A 12,732-nucleotide genomic window follows, 5' to 3' on the forward strand; every position below is an offset into this window, starting at 1 on the left:
AAAAGGCTGCTGTTGATAACAAGGGCATTTGCTAAATAGATGGTGTGTGTGCAACAATATACTGAAAGGTCAATTATATTGTGCAGCTTATCTCACCACCTGTAGTTATTTAGGTGAAAGCTCCAAAATGCTTGCCTAATATGTCTGTTTATCCAAAAGGAAGTATAGAGGGAGAGCTAGATAGATAGCATTGCATCACATTACATTACATGGCAATGCAATGCACAGTTGCTGAAGTTGAACCAAAATGAGCTTGTCATCTGGCTTCTGCAACTTTTAACATGAAAAATCCAATGAGGAGAAGAAAAGCAAAGCCAAAGAGTCCATCCCAAAATCCGACAAACAAGCAAAATGAACAAAAAGCATTGAATTCAATTCTTTCTGATTTTAGAAACTGCATTAAAGAAGGGGTGCACCGGTCCTGGAGATACTGCAATACCAGGTCAATGCGTGGAGTGGACAGAGCAAGCTCTTTTTCCATCTCCCTGTTCTAAAAATCCATTTAATATATGGTCCCCAGATAGGGGACGTATCAGATATTAAACTGATAAGAACAGATACTACACTTGATCTTAGCCAAAAGGCCGAGAAGCGATAACCAGAATTGGTTTCCGACTACGGTGCCACCCAAGGATTCTGAAAAGTCCATTTGTGGAGATGGCCACCTGGACTCCCGTTAAGAAGACATGCTGTCAACCTCTAGATCCCTCACATGCCTGCACTTTTCGGCTTGCTGCTGCTGCAATCCACGCGTTTTAGATCTGCATAACTCCACCTCTTTTAGCACAGTACCCTCAACCCCCGGCTGTTCCCACCCGCCTCAACACCGTTGGAAGGGAGGAGAACCAATTAAGGCGGGGGGGGGGTGGAACGAGCAGCTGTCTACCCTTAGCAGGAGGGTTGCTGATTAATTACCTCTCCTGCTGCTGCTGCTGCTGGCTGTCCAGCAGCAGACTGAAGGTGGCTGCTGCTGTGCGCAGGTATATAAAGGCTCAGAGCCTATTATGACACGCGCAGCCAGCGTTCCATTGCCACATTCCGTCTACTGCAGGCGGGATACCTGGATGGCTGAATGTCACTGAGAAGCTCACAGAGACCGCCATAAGCAACAGTTTAAAAGAATGCCACAGACTAATCAACCAAACTTTTTGGGTTGGTTTCTCTTTTATAGTCTGCAGGCATTAAATGAAAGAAGTCAGTGTTCCAGCAGAGGGAGACAACGTTTCAGAAAAGGCATTGTAGCAAACCAAAAAAGAAATTTTAAGCGCGGCAGAGTAACCAGCTCACATACCTGTTAGCTCAGGTGAGTTTAAAAGGCTGCTGTTGATAACAAGGGCATTTGCTAAATAGATGGTGTGTGTGCAACAATATACTGAAAGGTCAATTATATTGTGCAGCTTATCTCACCACCTGTAGTTATTTAGGTGAAAGCTCCAAAATGCTTGCCTAATATGTCTGTTTATCCAAAAGGAAGTATAGAGGGAGAGCTAGATAGATAGCATTGCATTACATTACATTACATGGCAATGCAATGCACAGTTGCTGAAGTTGAACCAAAATGAGCTTGTCATCTGGCTTCTGCAACTTTTAACATGAAAAATCCAATGAGGAGAAGAAAAGCAAAGCCAAAGAGTCCATCCCAAAATCCGACAAACAAGCAAAATGAACAAAAATCATTGAATTCAATTCTTTCTGATTTTAGAAACTGCATTAAAGAAGGGGTGCACCGGTCCTGGAGATACTGCAATACCAGGTCAATGCGTGGAGTGGACAGAGCAAGCTCTTTTTCCATCTCCCTGTTCTAAAAATCCATTTAATATATGGTCCCCAGATAGGGGACGTATCAGATATTAAACTGATAAGAACAGATACTACACTTGATCTTAGCCAAAAGGCCGAGAAGCGATAACCAGAATTGGTTTCCGACTACGGTGCCACCCAAGGATTCTGAAAAGTCCATTTGTGGAGATGGCCACCTGGACTCCCGTTAAGAAGACATGCTGTCAACCTCTAGATCCCTCACATGCCTGCACTTTTCGGCTTGCTGCTGCTGCAATCCACGCGTTTTAGATCTGCATAACTCCACCTCTTTTAGCACAGTACCCTCAACCCCCGGCTGTTCCCACCCGCCTCAACACCGTTGGAAGGGAGGAGAACCAATTAAGGCGGGGGGGGGGTGGAACGAGCAGCTGTCTACCCTTAGCAGGAGGGTTGCTGATTAATTACCTCTCCTGCTGCTGCTGCTGCTGGCTGTCCAGCAGCAGACTGAAGGTGGCTGCTGCTGTGCGCAGGTATATAAAGGCTCAGAGCCTATTATGACACGCGCAGCCAGCGTTCCATTGCCACATTCCGTCTACTGCAGGCGGGATACCTGGATGGCTGAATGTCACTGAGAAGCTCACAGAGACCGCCATAAGCAACAGTTTAAAAGAATGCCACAGACTAATCAACCAAACTTTTTGGGTTGGTTTCTCTTTTATAGTCTGCAGGCATTAAATGAAAGAAGTCAGTGTTCCAGCAGAGGGAGACAACGTTTCAGAAAAGGCATTGTAGCAAACCAAAAAAGAAATTTTAAGCGCAGCAGAGTAACCAGCTCACATACCTGTTAGCTCAGGTGAGTTTAAAAGGCTGCTGTTGATAACAAGGGCATTTGCTAAATAGATGGTGTGTGTGCAACAATATACTGAAAGGTCAATTATATTGTGCAGCTTATCTCACCACCTGTAGTTATTTAGGTGAAAGCTCCAAAATGCTTGCCTAATATGTCTGTTTATCCAAAAGGAAGTATAGAGGGAGAGCTAGATAGATAGCATTGCATTACATTACATTACATGGCAATGCAATGCACAGTTGCTGAAGTTGAACCAAAATGAGCTTGTCATCTGGCTTCTGCAACTTTTAACATGAAAAATCCAATGAGGAGAAGAAAAGCAAAGCCAAAGAGTCCATCCCAAAATCCGACAAACAAGCAAAATGAACAAAAAGCATTGAATTCAATTCTTTCTGATTTTAGAAACTGCATTAAAGAAGGGGTGCACCGGTCCTGGAGATACTGCAATACCAGGTCAATGCGTGGAGTGGACAGAGCAAGCTCTTTTTCCATCTCCCTGTTCTAAAAATCCATTTAATATATGGTCCCCAGTAGAGATGAGCGGTGTTCGACTAGAACTGTTCGCCAATCTCAAATTCGAGCTGTTTTGGGCGGTGTTCGAGTTGTTCGACGAACCCGAACGATTTGCAAAAAATTCGGCTGTTCGAGGTTATGTTCGATAACTGTTCGTGCACCAAAAGCGTGTCCTGCATGTCTGGCGCTATTTAGAGCACCAATCATGCAGGGATTGTCTGCCACTCACTGTAATGCCACAGCCATGGAGGTTGTGGCATTACAGTGATTGCCCAAATCGATGGGAACAGTGCCAACAGTGAAACATGAAAAGCCGGCAATTCAGCAGCGGCATACACCGGTACCCGACAATTTAGAACCGAAAGAATAGAGCTTCACACATAGATTAGATAGATAGAAACATGTCAGTCACATATATATGAAGTACAGTGACAGTGTTGCTTACTGTACTTGTCATTTAGCGTAAAGGATTTATCAAAACAAATATTAGTGTTTTCATGCACCGTCTCTTTAAAAAAGCCGGCCGGCAATTCAGCAGCGGTACCCGACAATTTAGAATAGAAGGAATAGAGAATCACACATAGATTAGATAGATAGAAACATGTCAGTCACATATATATGAAGTACAGTGACAGTATTGCTTACTGTACTTGTCATTTAGTGTAAAGGATTTATTAAAAAAAATAATAGTGTTTTCATGCACTGTCTCTTTAAGAAAGCCGGCCGGCAATTCAGCATCTGTACCCGACAATTTATAACAGACAGAATAGAGCTTCACACATAGATTAGATAGATAGAAACATGTCAGTCACATATATATGAAGTACAGTGATAGTGTTGGTTACTGTACTTGTCATTTAGTATTAAAATAAAGGATTTATTATTAAAAAAAATTGGCGTGGGGTTCCCCTTAATTTTAGGCTCTAGCGGAGGTTAAGCAGACAGCTGGGGCAGATGTTTGAAGCCTGGGAAGGGGGTAATACCCACGGAGCTTCCCAGGCTACTAATATCAGCCCCCAGCTGAATACATAGCCTTTACTAGCTATTAAAATGGGGGACCCACCCAAAAAAAATGACGTGGGGTCCCCCCTAATTTAATAGCTAGCAAAGGCTAGGCAGACAGCTGGGGGCTGATATTAATAGCCCAGGAAGGGAGCCATGAATATTGGCCCCCTCCCAGGCTAGAAACACCAGCCGTCAGCCGCCCCAGAAATGGCGCATTCATAGGATGCGCCAATTCTGGCACTTAGCCTCGCTCTTCCACGCTGCCCTGTAGCGGTGGCAGGGGGTAATAGGGCTGGGGTTGATGTCAGCTTATAATGCCAGCTGACATCAAGCCCAGGTTAGTAATGGAGAGGCGTCTATAAGACACCCCCATTACTAACCCCATAGTCAAAGTTAAAAAAAACACAAACACCCAGAATAAAGTCCTTTAATTGAAATAAACACACAATTCTTTATTGTTCTAAATTAAACCATACTTACCATCACGCCCATTCCAGCTGAAGCCAACGATCTCCTGCAATAAAAGAAAAATAATAAACCAACCTCATCCTTACCTTTCCATGGTTCCCACGACAGCTTCAGCTCTGCTACATCGAGATGACAGGCTGGACCGCAGCAGAACGCTGCCATCCAGCCTGTCATCCCGCAGACACTGAGAAGAGCAGGCATGCTTGCGCTCCTCAGTGTCTCGCTGTGACGGCATCCAGATGAGCCGAGGTCATGTCCAATGAACTCGGCTCACCTCCTGCACGTCACTGACAGCGTGGGAGAATTCTCACGCTGAAGCGCTGAGTGCAGGAGAATTTTCCCACGCTGTCAGTGAGGTGCATGAGGTGAGCTGAGTTCATTGGACATGAGCTCACCTCATGCACGTCACTGACAGCGTGGGAGAATTCTCCTGCACTCAGCGCTTCAGCGTGAGAATTCTCCCACGCTGTCAGTGACGTGCATGAGGTGAGCCGAGTTCATTGGACATGACCTCGGCTCATCTGGATGCCGTCACAGCGAGACACTGAGGAGCGCAAGCATGTCTGCTCTTCTCAGTGTCTGCGGGATGACAGGCTGGATGGCAGCGTTCTGCTGCGGTCCAGCCTGTCATCTCGATGTAGCAGAGCTGAAGCTGTCGTGGGAACCATGGAAAGGTAAGGATGAGGTTGGTTTATTATTTTTCTTTTATTGCAGGAGATCGTTGGCTTCAGCTGGAATGGGCGTGATGGTAAGTATGGTTTAATTTAGAACAATAAAGAATTGTGTGTTTATTTCAATTAAAGGACTTTATTCTGGGTATTGTGTTTTTTTTAAATACTTTACTAGAAATTCATGGCGGTCATGTCTAATACTGGCGTGACCCCATGAATTTTGGGCTTGGGGCCAGCTGATAATACCAAGCTGGCCCTAACCCCTTTATTACCCAGTGAGCCACCGCACCAGGGCCCTGGATGAGTTGGGTACAGCGCCAGAAGATGGCGCTTCTATGAACGCGCCATTTTCCGGGGTGGCTGCGGACTGCAATTTGCAGCGGGGGGGGGCCCAGAAAGCTTGGGCCTCCCTGCGCTGCAGATTCCAGACCCCAGCTGCCTAGTTGTACCTGGCTGGACACAAAAATAGGGCGAAGCCCCACGTATTTTTTTTTTAATTATTTCATGAAATTCATGAAATAATTAAAAAAAAAAGGCCTTCCCTATATTGTTGTGTCCGGCCAGGTACAAATAGTCAGCTGGTGGTTGGGGGCAGCCCGTTCCTGCCTGCTGTACCTGGCTGGACACAAATATAGTGCGAAGCCCCGCGTCAATTTTTTTTAATTATTTCATGAAATTCATGAAATAATTAAGAAAAAAAGGCCTTCCCTATATTGTTGTGTCCGGCCAGGTACAAATAGGCAGCTGGTGGTTGGGGGCAGCCCATTCCTGCCTGCTGTACCTGGCTGGACACAAATATAGTGCGAAGCCCCACTTCAATTTTTTTAAATTATTTCAGGAAATTCATGAAATAATTAAAAAAAAATTGACGTGGGGCTTCGCACTATATTTGTGTCCAGTCAGGTGCAGCAGGCAGGAACGGGCTGCCCCCAACCACCAGCTGCCTATTTGTACCTGGCCGGACACAACAATATAGGGAAGCCCTTTTTTTCTTAATTATTTCATGAAATAATTTAAAGAAAATTGACGTGGGGCTTCGCCCTGTTTTTGTGTCCAGCCAGGTACAACTAGGCAGCTGGGGGCTGGAATCCGCAGCGCAGGGAGGCCCAAGCTTTCTGGGCCACCCCCGCTGCAAATTGCAGTCCGCAGCCACCCCGGAAAATGGCGCGTTCATAGAAGCGCCATCTTCTGGCGCTGTACCCAACTCATCCAGGGCCCTGATGCGGTGGCTCACTGGGTAATAAAGGGGTTAGGGCCAGCTTGGCATTATCAGCTGGCCCTAAGCCCAAAATTCATGGGGTCACGCCAATATTAGACATGACCACCATGAATTTCTAGTAAAGTATTTAAAAAAAACACAACACCCAGAAAAAAGTCCTTTAATTGAAATAAACACACAATTCTTTATTGTTCTAAATTAAACCATACTTACCATCAGCCCATTCCAGCTGAAGCCAACGATCTCCTGAAATAAAAGAAAAATAATAAAGCAACATCATCCTTACCTTTCCATGGTTCCCATGACAGCTTCAGCTCTGCTACATCGAGATGACAGGCTGGACCGCAGCAGAACGCCGCCATCCAGCCTGTCATCCCGCAGACACTGAGAAGCGCAGGCTTGCTTGCGCTCCACAGTGTCTCTCTGTGAGGGCATCCAGATGAGCCGAGTTAATGTCCAATGAACTCGGCTCACCTCATGCACGTCACTGACAGCGTGGGAAAATTCTCCTGCACTCAGCGCTTCAGCGTGGGAGAATTCTCACACTGAAGCGCTGAGTGCAGGAGAATTCTCCCACGCTGTCAGTGACGTGCAGGAGGTGAGCTGAGTTCATTGGAAATGAGCTCACCTTATGCACTTCACTGACAGCGTGGGAAAATTCTCCTGCACTCAGCGCTTCAGCGTGGGAGAATTCTCACGCTGAAGCGCTGAGTGCAGGAGAATTCTCCCACGCTGTCAGTGACGTGCAGGAGGTGAGCTGAGTTCATTGGACATGAACTCGTCTCATCTTTATGCCGTCACAGCCAGACACTGCAGAGCGCAAGCATGCCTGCGCTTCTCAGTGTCTGCGGGATGACAGGCTGGATGGCGGCGTTCTGCTGCGGTCCAGCCTGTCATCTCGATGTAGCAGAGCTGAAGCTGTCGTGGGAACCATGGAAAGGTAAGGATGAGGTTGCTTTATTATTTTTCTTTTATTGCAGGAGATCGTTGGCTTCAGCTGGAATGGGCGTGATGGTTAGTATGGTTTAATTTAGAACAATAAAGGATTGTGTCTTTATTTCAATTAAAGGACTTTATTCTGGGTGTTTGTGTTTTCTTTTAACTTTGACTATGGGGTTAGTAATGGGGGTGTCTTATAGACGCCTCTCCATTACTAACCTGGGCTTGATGTCAGCTGGCATTATAAGCTGACATCAACCCCAGCCCTATTACCCCCTGCCACCGCTACAGGGCAGCGTGGAAGAGCGAGGCTAAGTGCCAGAATTGGCGCATCCTATGAATGCGCCATTTCTGGGGCGGCTGACGGCTGGTGTTTCTAGCCTGGGAGGGGGCCAATATTCATGGCTCCCTTCCTGGGCTATTAATATCAGCCCCCAGCTGTCTGCCTAGCCTTTGCTAGCTATTAAATTAGGGGGGACCCCACGTCATTTTTTTTTTGGGTCCCCCATTTTAATAGCTAGTAAAGGCTATGTATTCAGCTGGGGGCTGATATTAGTAGCCTGGGAAGCTCCGTGGGTATTACCCCCTTCCCAGGCTTCAAACATCTGCCCCAGCTGTCTGCTTAACCTCCGCTAGAGACTAAAATTAAGGGGAACCCCACGCCAATTTTTTTTAATAATAAATCCTTTATTTTAATACTAAATGACAAGTACAGTAACCAACACTGTCACTGTGCTTCATATATATGTGACTGACATGTTTCTATCTATCTAATCTATGTGTGAAGCTCTATTCTGTCTGTTATAAATTGTCGGGTACAGATGCTGAATTGCCGGCCGGCTTTTTTAAAGAGACAGTGCATGAAAACACTATTATATTTTTTAATAAATCCTTTACACTAAATGACAAGTACAGTAAGCAACACTGTCACTGTACTTCATATATATGTGACTGACATGTTTCTATCTATCTAATCTATGTGTGAGGCTCTATTCCTTCTATTCTAAATTGTCGGGTACCGGTGTATGCCGCTGCTGAATTGCCGGCCGGCTTTTTTAAAGAAAGCGTCTTCTGAGCAGTTTGTCAGCTTTTGGACACCTTTGAAGGTGTTTTCTATGTGTTTCTATGTGTTTTTGTTTGCCTGCCATTGGTTTTAACGGTGTTCGACGGTGTTCTAAGGTGTTCGACGAACAGTTCGACGAACAGTTCCTCGAACATCCCGGTGTTCGACGAACCGAACCGAACCCGAACACTACGGGGGTGGCTCAACACTAGTCCCCAGATAGGGGACGTATCAGATATTAAACTGATAAGAACAGATACTACACTTGATCTTAGCCAAAAGGCCGAGAAGCGATAACCAGAATTGGTTTCCGACTACGGTGCCACCCAAGGATTCTGAAAAGTCCATTTGTGGAGATGGCCACCTGGACTCCCGTTAAGAAGACATGCTGTCAACCTCTAGATCCCTCACATGCCTGCACTTTTCGGCTTGCTGCTGCTGCAATCCACGCGTTTTAGATCTGCATAACTCCACCTCTTTTAGCACAGTACCCTCAACCCCCGGCTGTTCCCACCCGCCTCAACACCGTTGGAAGGGAGGAGAACCAATTAAGGCGGGGGGGGGGTGGAACGAGCAGCTGTCTACCCTTAGCAGGAGGGTTGCTGATTAATTACCTCTCCTGCGGCTGCTGCTGCTGGCTGTCCAGCAGCAGACTGAAGGTGGCTGCTGCTGTGCGCAGGTATATAAAGGCTCAGAGCCTATTATGACACGCGCAGCCAGCGTTCCATTGCCACATTCCGTCTACTGCAGGCGGGATACCTGGATGGCTGAATGTCACTGAGAAGCTCACAGAGACCGCCATAAGCAACAGTTTAAAAGAATGCCACAGACTAATCAACCAAACTTTTTGGGTTGGTTTCTCTTTTATAGTCTGCAGGCATTAAATGAAAGAAGTCAGTGTTCCAGCAGAGGGAGACAACGTTTCAGAAAAGGCATTGTAGCAAACCAAAAAGAAATTTTAAGCGCAGCAGAGTAACCAGCTCACATACCTGTTAGCTCAGGTGAGTTTAAAAGGCTGCTGTTGATAACAAGGGCATTTGCTAAATAGATGGTGTGTGTGCAACAATATACTGAAAGGTCAATTATATTGTGCAGCTTATCTCACCACCTGTAGTTATTTAGGTGAAAGCTCCAAAATGCTTGCCTAATATGTCTGTTTATCCAAAAGGAAGTATAGAGGGAGAGCTAGATAGATAGCATTGCATTACATTACATTACATGGCAATGCAATGCACAGTTGCTGAAGTTGAACCAAAATGAGCTTGTCATCTGGCTTCTGCAACTTTTAACATGAAAAATCCAATGAGGAGAAGAAAAGCAAAGCCAAAGAGTCCATCCCAAAATCCGACAAACAAGCAAAATGAACAAAAAGCATTGAATTCAATTCTTTCTGATTTTAGAAACTGCATTAAAGAAGGGGTGCACCGGTCCTGGAGATACTGCAATACCAGGTCAATGCGTGGAGTGGACAGAGCAAGCTCTTTTTCCATCTCCCTGTTCTAAAAATCCATTTAATATATGGTCCCCAGATAGGGGACGTATCAGATATTAAACTGATAAGAACAGATACTACACTTGATCTTAGCCAAAAGGCCGAGAAGCGATAACCAGAATTGGTTTCCGACTACGGTGCCACCCAAGGATTCTGAAAAGTCCATTTGTGGAGATGGCCACCTGGACTCCCGTTAAGAAGACATGCTGTCAACCTCTAGATCCCTCACATGCCTGCACTTTTCGGCTTGCTGCTGCTGCAATCCACGCGTTTTAGATCTGCATAACTCCACCTCTTTTAGCACAGTACCCTCAACCCCCGGCTGTTCCCACCCGCCTCAACACCGTTGGAAGGGAGAAGAACCAATTAAGGCGGGGGGGGGGGTGGAACGAGCAGCTGTCTACCCTTAGCAGGAGGGTTGCTGATTAATTACCTCTCCTGCTGCTGCTGCTGCTGGCTGTCCAGCAGCAGACTGAAGGTGGCTGCTGCTGTGCGCAGGTATATAAAGGCTCAGAGCCTATTATGACACGCGCAGCCAGCGTTCCATTGCCACATTCCGTCTACTGCAGGCGGGATACCTGGATGGCTGAATGTCACTGAGAAGCTCACAGAGACCGCCATAAGCAACAGTTTAAAAGAATGCCACAGACTAATCAACCAAACTTTTTGGGTTGGTTTCTCTTTTATAGTCTGCAGGCATTAAATGAAAGAAGTCAGTGTTCCAGCAGAGGGAGACAACGTTTCAGAAAAGGCATTGTAGCAAACCAAAAAAGAAATTTTAAGCGCAGCAGAGTAACCAGCTCACATACCTGTTAGCTCAGGTGAGTTTAAAAGGCTGCTGTTGATAACAAGGGCATTTGCTAAATAGATGGTGTGTGTGCAACAATATACTGAAAGGTCAATTATATTGTGCAGCTTATCTCACCACCTGTAGTTATTTAGGTGAAAGCTCCAAAATGCTTGCCTAATATGTCTGTTTATCCAAAAGGAAGTATAGAGGGAGATCTAGATAGATAGCATTGCATTACATTACATTACATGGCAATGCAATGCACAGTTGCTGAAGTTGAACCAAAATGAGCTTGTCATCTGGCTTCTGCAACTTTTAACATGAAAAATCCAATGAGGAGAAGAAAAGCAAAGCCAAAGTGTCCATCCCAAAATCCGACAAACAAGCAAAATGAACAAAAAGCATTGAATTCAATTCTTTCTGATTTTAGAAACTGCATTAAAGAAGGGGTGCACCGGTCCTGGAGATACTGCAATACCAGGTCAATGCGTGGAGTGGACAGAGCAAGCTCTTTTTCCATCTCCCTGTTCTAAAAATCCATTTAATATATGGTCCCCAGATAGGGGACGTATCAGATATTAAACTGATAAGAACAGATACTACACTTGATCTTAGCCAAAAGGCCGAGAAGCGATAACCAGAATTGGTTTCCGACTACGGTGCCACCCAAGGATTCTGAAAAGTCCATTTGTGGAGATGGCCACCTGGACTCCCGTTAAGAAGACATGCTGTCAACCTCTAGATCCCTCACATGCCTGCACTTTTCGGCTTGCTGCTGCTGCAATCCACGCGTTTTAGATCTGCATAACTCCACCTCTTTTAGCACAGTACCCTCAACCCCCGGCTGTTCCCACCCGCCTCAACACCGTTGGAAGGGAGGAGAACCAATTAAGGCGGGGGGGGGGGGTGGAACGAGCAGCTGTCTACCCTTAGCAGGAGGGTTGCTGATTAATTACCTCTCCTGCTGCTGCTGCTGCTGGCTGTCCAGCAGCAGACTGAAGGTGGCTGCTGCTGTGCGCAGGTATATAAAGGCTCAGAGCCTATTATGACACGCGCAGCCAGCGTTCCATTGCCACATTCCGTCTACTGCAGGCGGGATACCTGGATGGCTGAATGTCACTGAGAAGCTCACAGAGACCGCCATAAGCAACAGTTTAAAAGAATGCCACAGACTAATCAACCAAACTTTTTGGGTTGGTTTCTCTTTTATAGTCTGCAGGCATTAAATGAAAGAAGTCAGTGTTCCAGCAGAGGGAGACAACGTTTCAGAAAAGGCATTGTAGCAAACCAAAAAAGAAATTTTAAGCGCAGCAGAGTAACCAGCTCACATACCTGTTAGCTCAGGTGAGTTTAAAAGGCTGCTGTTGATAACAAGGGCATTTGCTAAATAGATGGTGTGTGTGCAACAATATACTGAAAGGTCAATTATATTGTGCAGCTTATCTCACCACCTGTAGTTATTTAGGTGAAAGCTCCAAAATGCTTGCCTAATATGTCTGTTTATCCAAAAGGAAGTATAGAGGGAGAGCTAGATAGATAGCATTGCATTACATTACATTACATGGCAATGCAATGCACAGTTGCTGAAGTTGAACCAAAATGAGCTTGTCATCTGGCTTCTGCAACTTTTAACATGAAAAATCCAATGAGGAGAAGAAAAGCAAAGCCAAAGTGTCCATCCCAAAATCCGACAAACAAGCAAAATGAACAAAAAGCATTGAATTCAATTCTTTCTGATTTTAGAAACTGCATTAAAGAAGGGGTGCACCGGTCCTGGAGATACTGCAATACCAGGTCAATGCGTGGAGTGGACAGAGCAAGCTCTTTTTCCATCTCCCTGTTCTAAAAATTCATTTAATATATGGTCCCCAGATAGGGGACGTATCAGATATTAAACTGATAAGAACAGATACTACACTTGATCTTAGCCAAAAGGCCGAGAAGCGATAACCAGAATTGGT

At 45.6% G+C, this 12,732-nt stretch overlaps 5 non-coding genes and 2 pseudogenes across 5 annotated transcripts; all 7 read right to left on the reverse strand.

Annotated features, from left to right (window-relative positions):
* Positions 1 to 405: 405 nt before the first annotated feature.
* On the reverse strand, positions 406 to 596 carry LOC141225709 (U2 spliceosomal RNA). The gene has a single exon (XR_012292951.1). It is a non-coding gene; the product is annotated as a U2 spliceosomal RNA (small nuclear RNA).
* A 1,120-nt stretch (positions 597 to 1,716) lies between these two features.
* LOC141225710 (U2 spliceosomal RNA) lies at positions 1,717 to 1,907 on the reverse strand. The gene has a single exon (XR_012292952.1). It is a non-coding gene; the product is annotated as a U2 spliceosomal RNA (small nuclear RNA).
* A 1,120-nt stretch (positions 1,908 to 3,027) lies between these two features.
* On the reverse strand, positions 3,028 to 3,149 carry LOC141226328 (U2 spliceosomal RNA; annotated as a pseudogene).
* A 5,532-nt stretch (positions 3,150 to 8,681) lies between these two features.
* LOC141226323 (U2 spliceosomal RNA) lies at positions 8,682 to 8,784 on the reverse strand (annotated as a pseudogene).
* Positions 8,785 to 9,903: 1,119 nt separating this feature from the next.
* LOC141225711 (U2 spliceosomal RNA) lies at positions 9,904 to 10,094 on the reverse strand. The gene has a single exon (XR_012292953.1). It is a non-coding gene; the product is annotated as a U2 spliceosomal RNA (small nuclear RNA).
* Positions 10,095 to 11,215: 1,121 nt separating this feature from the next.
* On the reverse strand, positions 11,216 to 11,406 carry LOC141225713 (U2 spliceosomal RNA). The gene has a single exon (XR_012292954.1). It is a non-coding gene; the product is annotated as a U2 spliceosomal RNA (small nuclear RNA).
* A 1,122-nt stretch (positions 11,407 to 12,528) lies between these two features.
* Positions 12,529 to 12,719, reverse strand: LOC141226495 (U2 spliceosomal RNA). Its single transcript, XR_012293625.1, has one exon. It is a non-coding gene; the product is annotated as a U2 spliceosomal RNA (small nuclear RNA).
* Between the last annotated feature and the right edge of the window lie 13 nt (positions 12,720 to 12,732).

This window comes from Phyllobates terribilis, unplaced genomic scaffold, assembly GCF_046119375.1.
Source record: "Phyllobates terribilis strain yellow unplaced genomic scaffold, ASM4611937v1 Scaffold_414__1_contigs__length_1644244, whole genome shotgun sequence".
Classification (NCBI taxonomy): Eukaryota; Metazoa; Chordata; class Amphibia; order Anura; family Dendrobatidae; genus Phyllobates; species Phyllobates terribilis.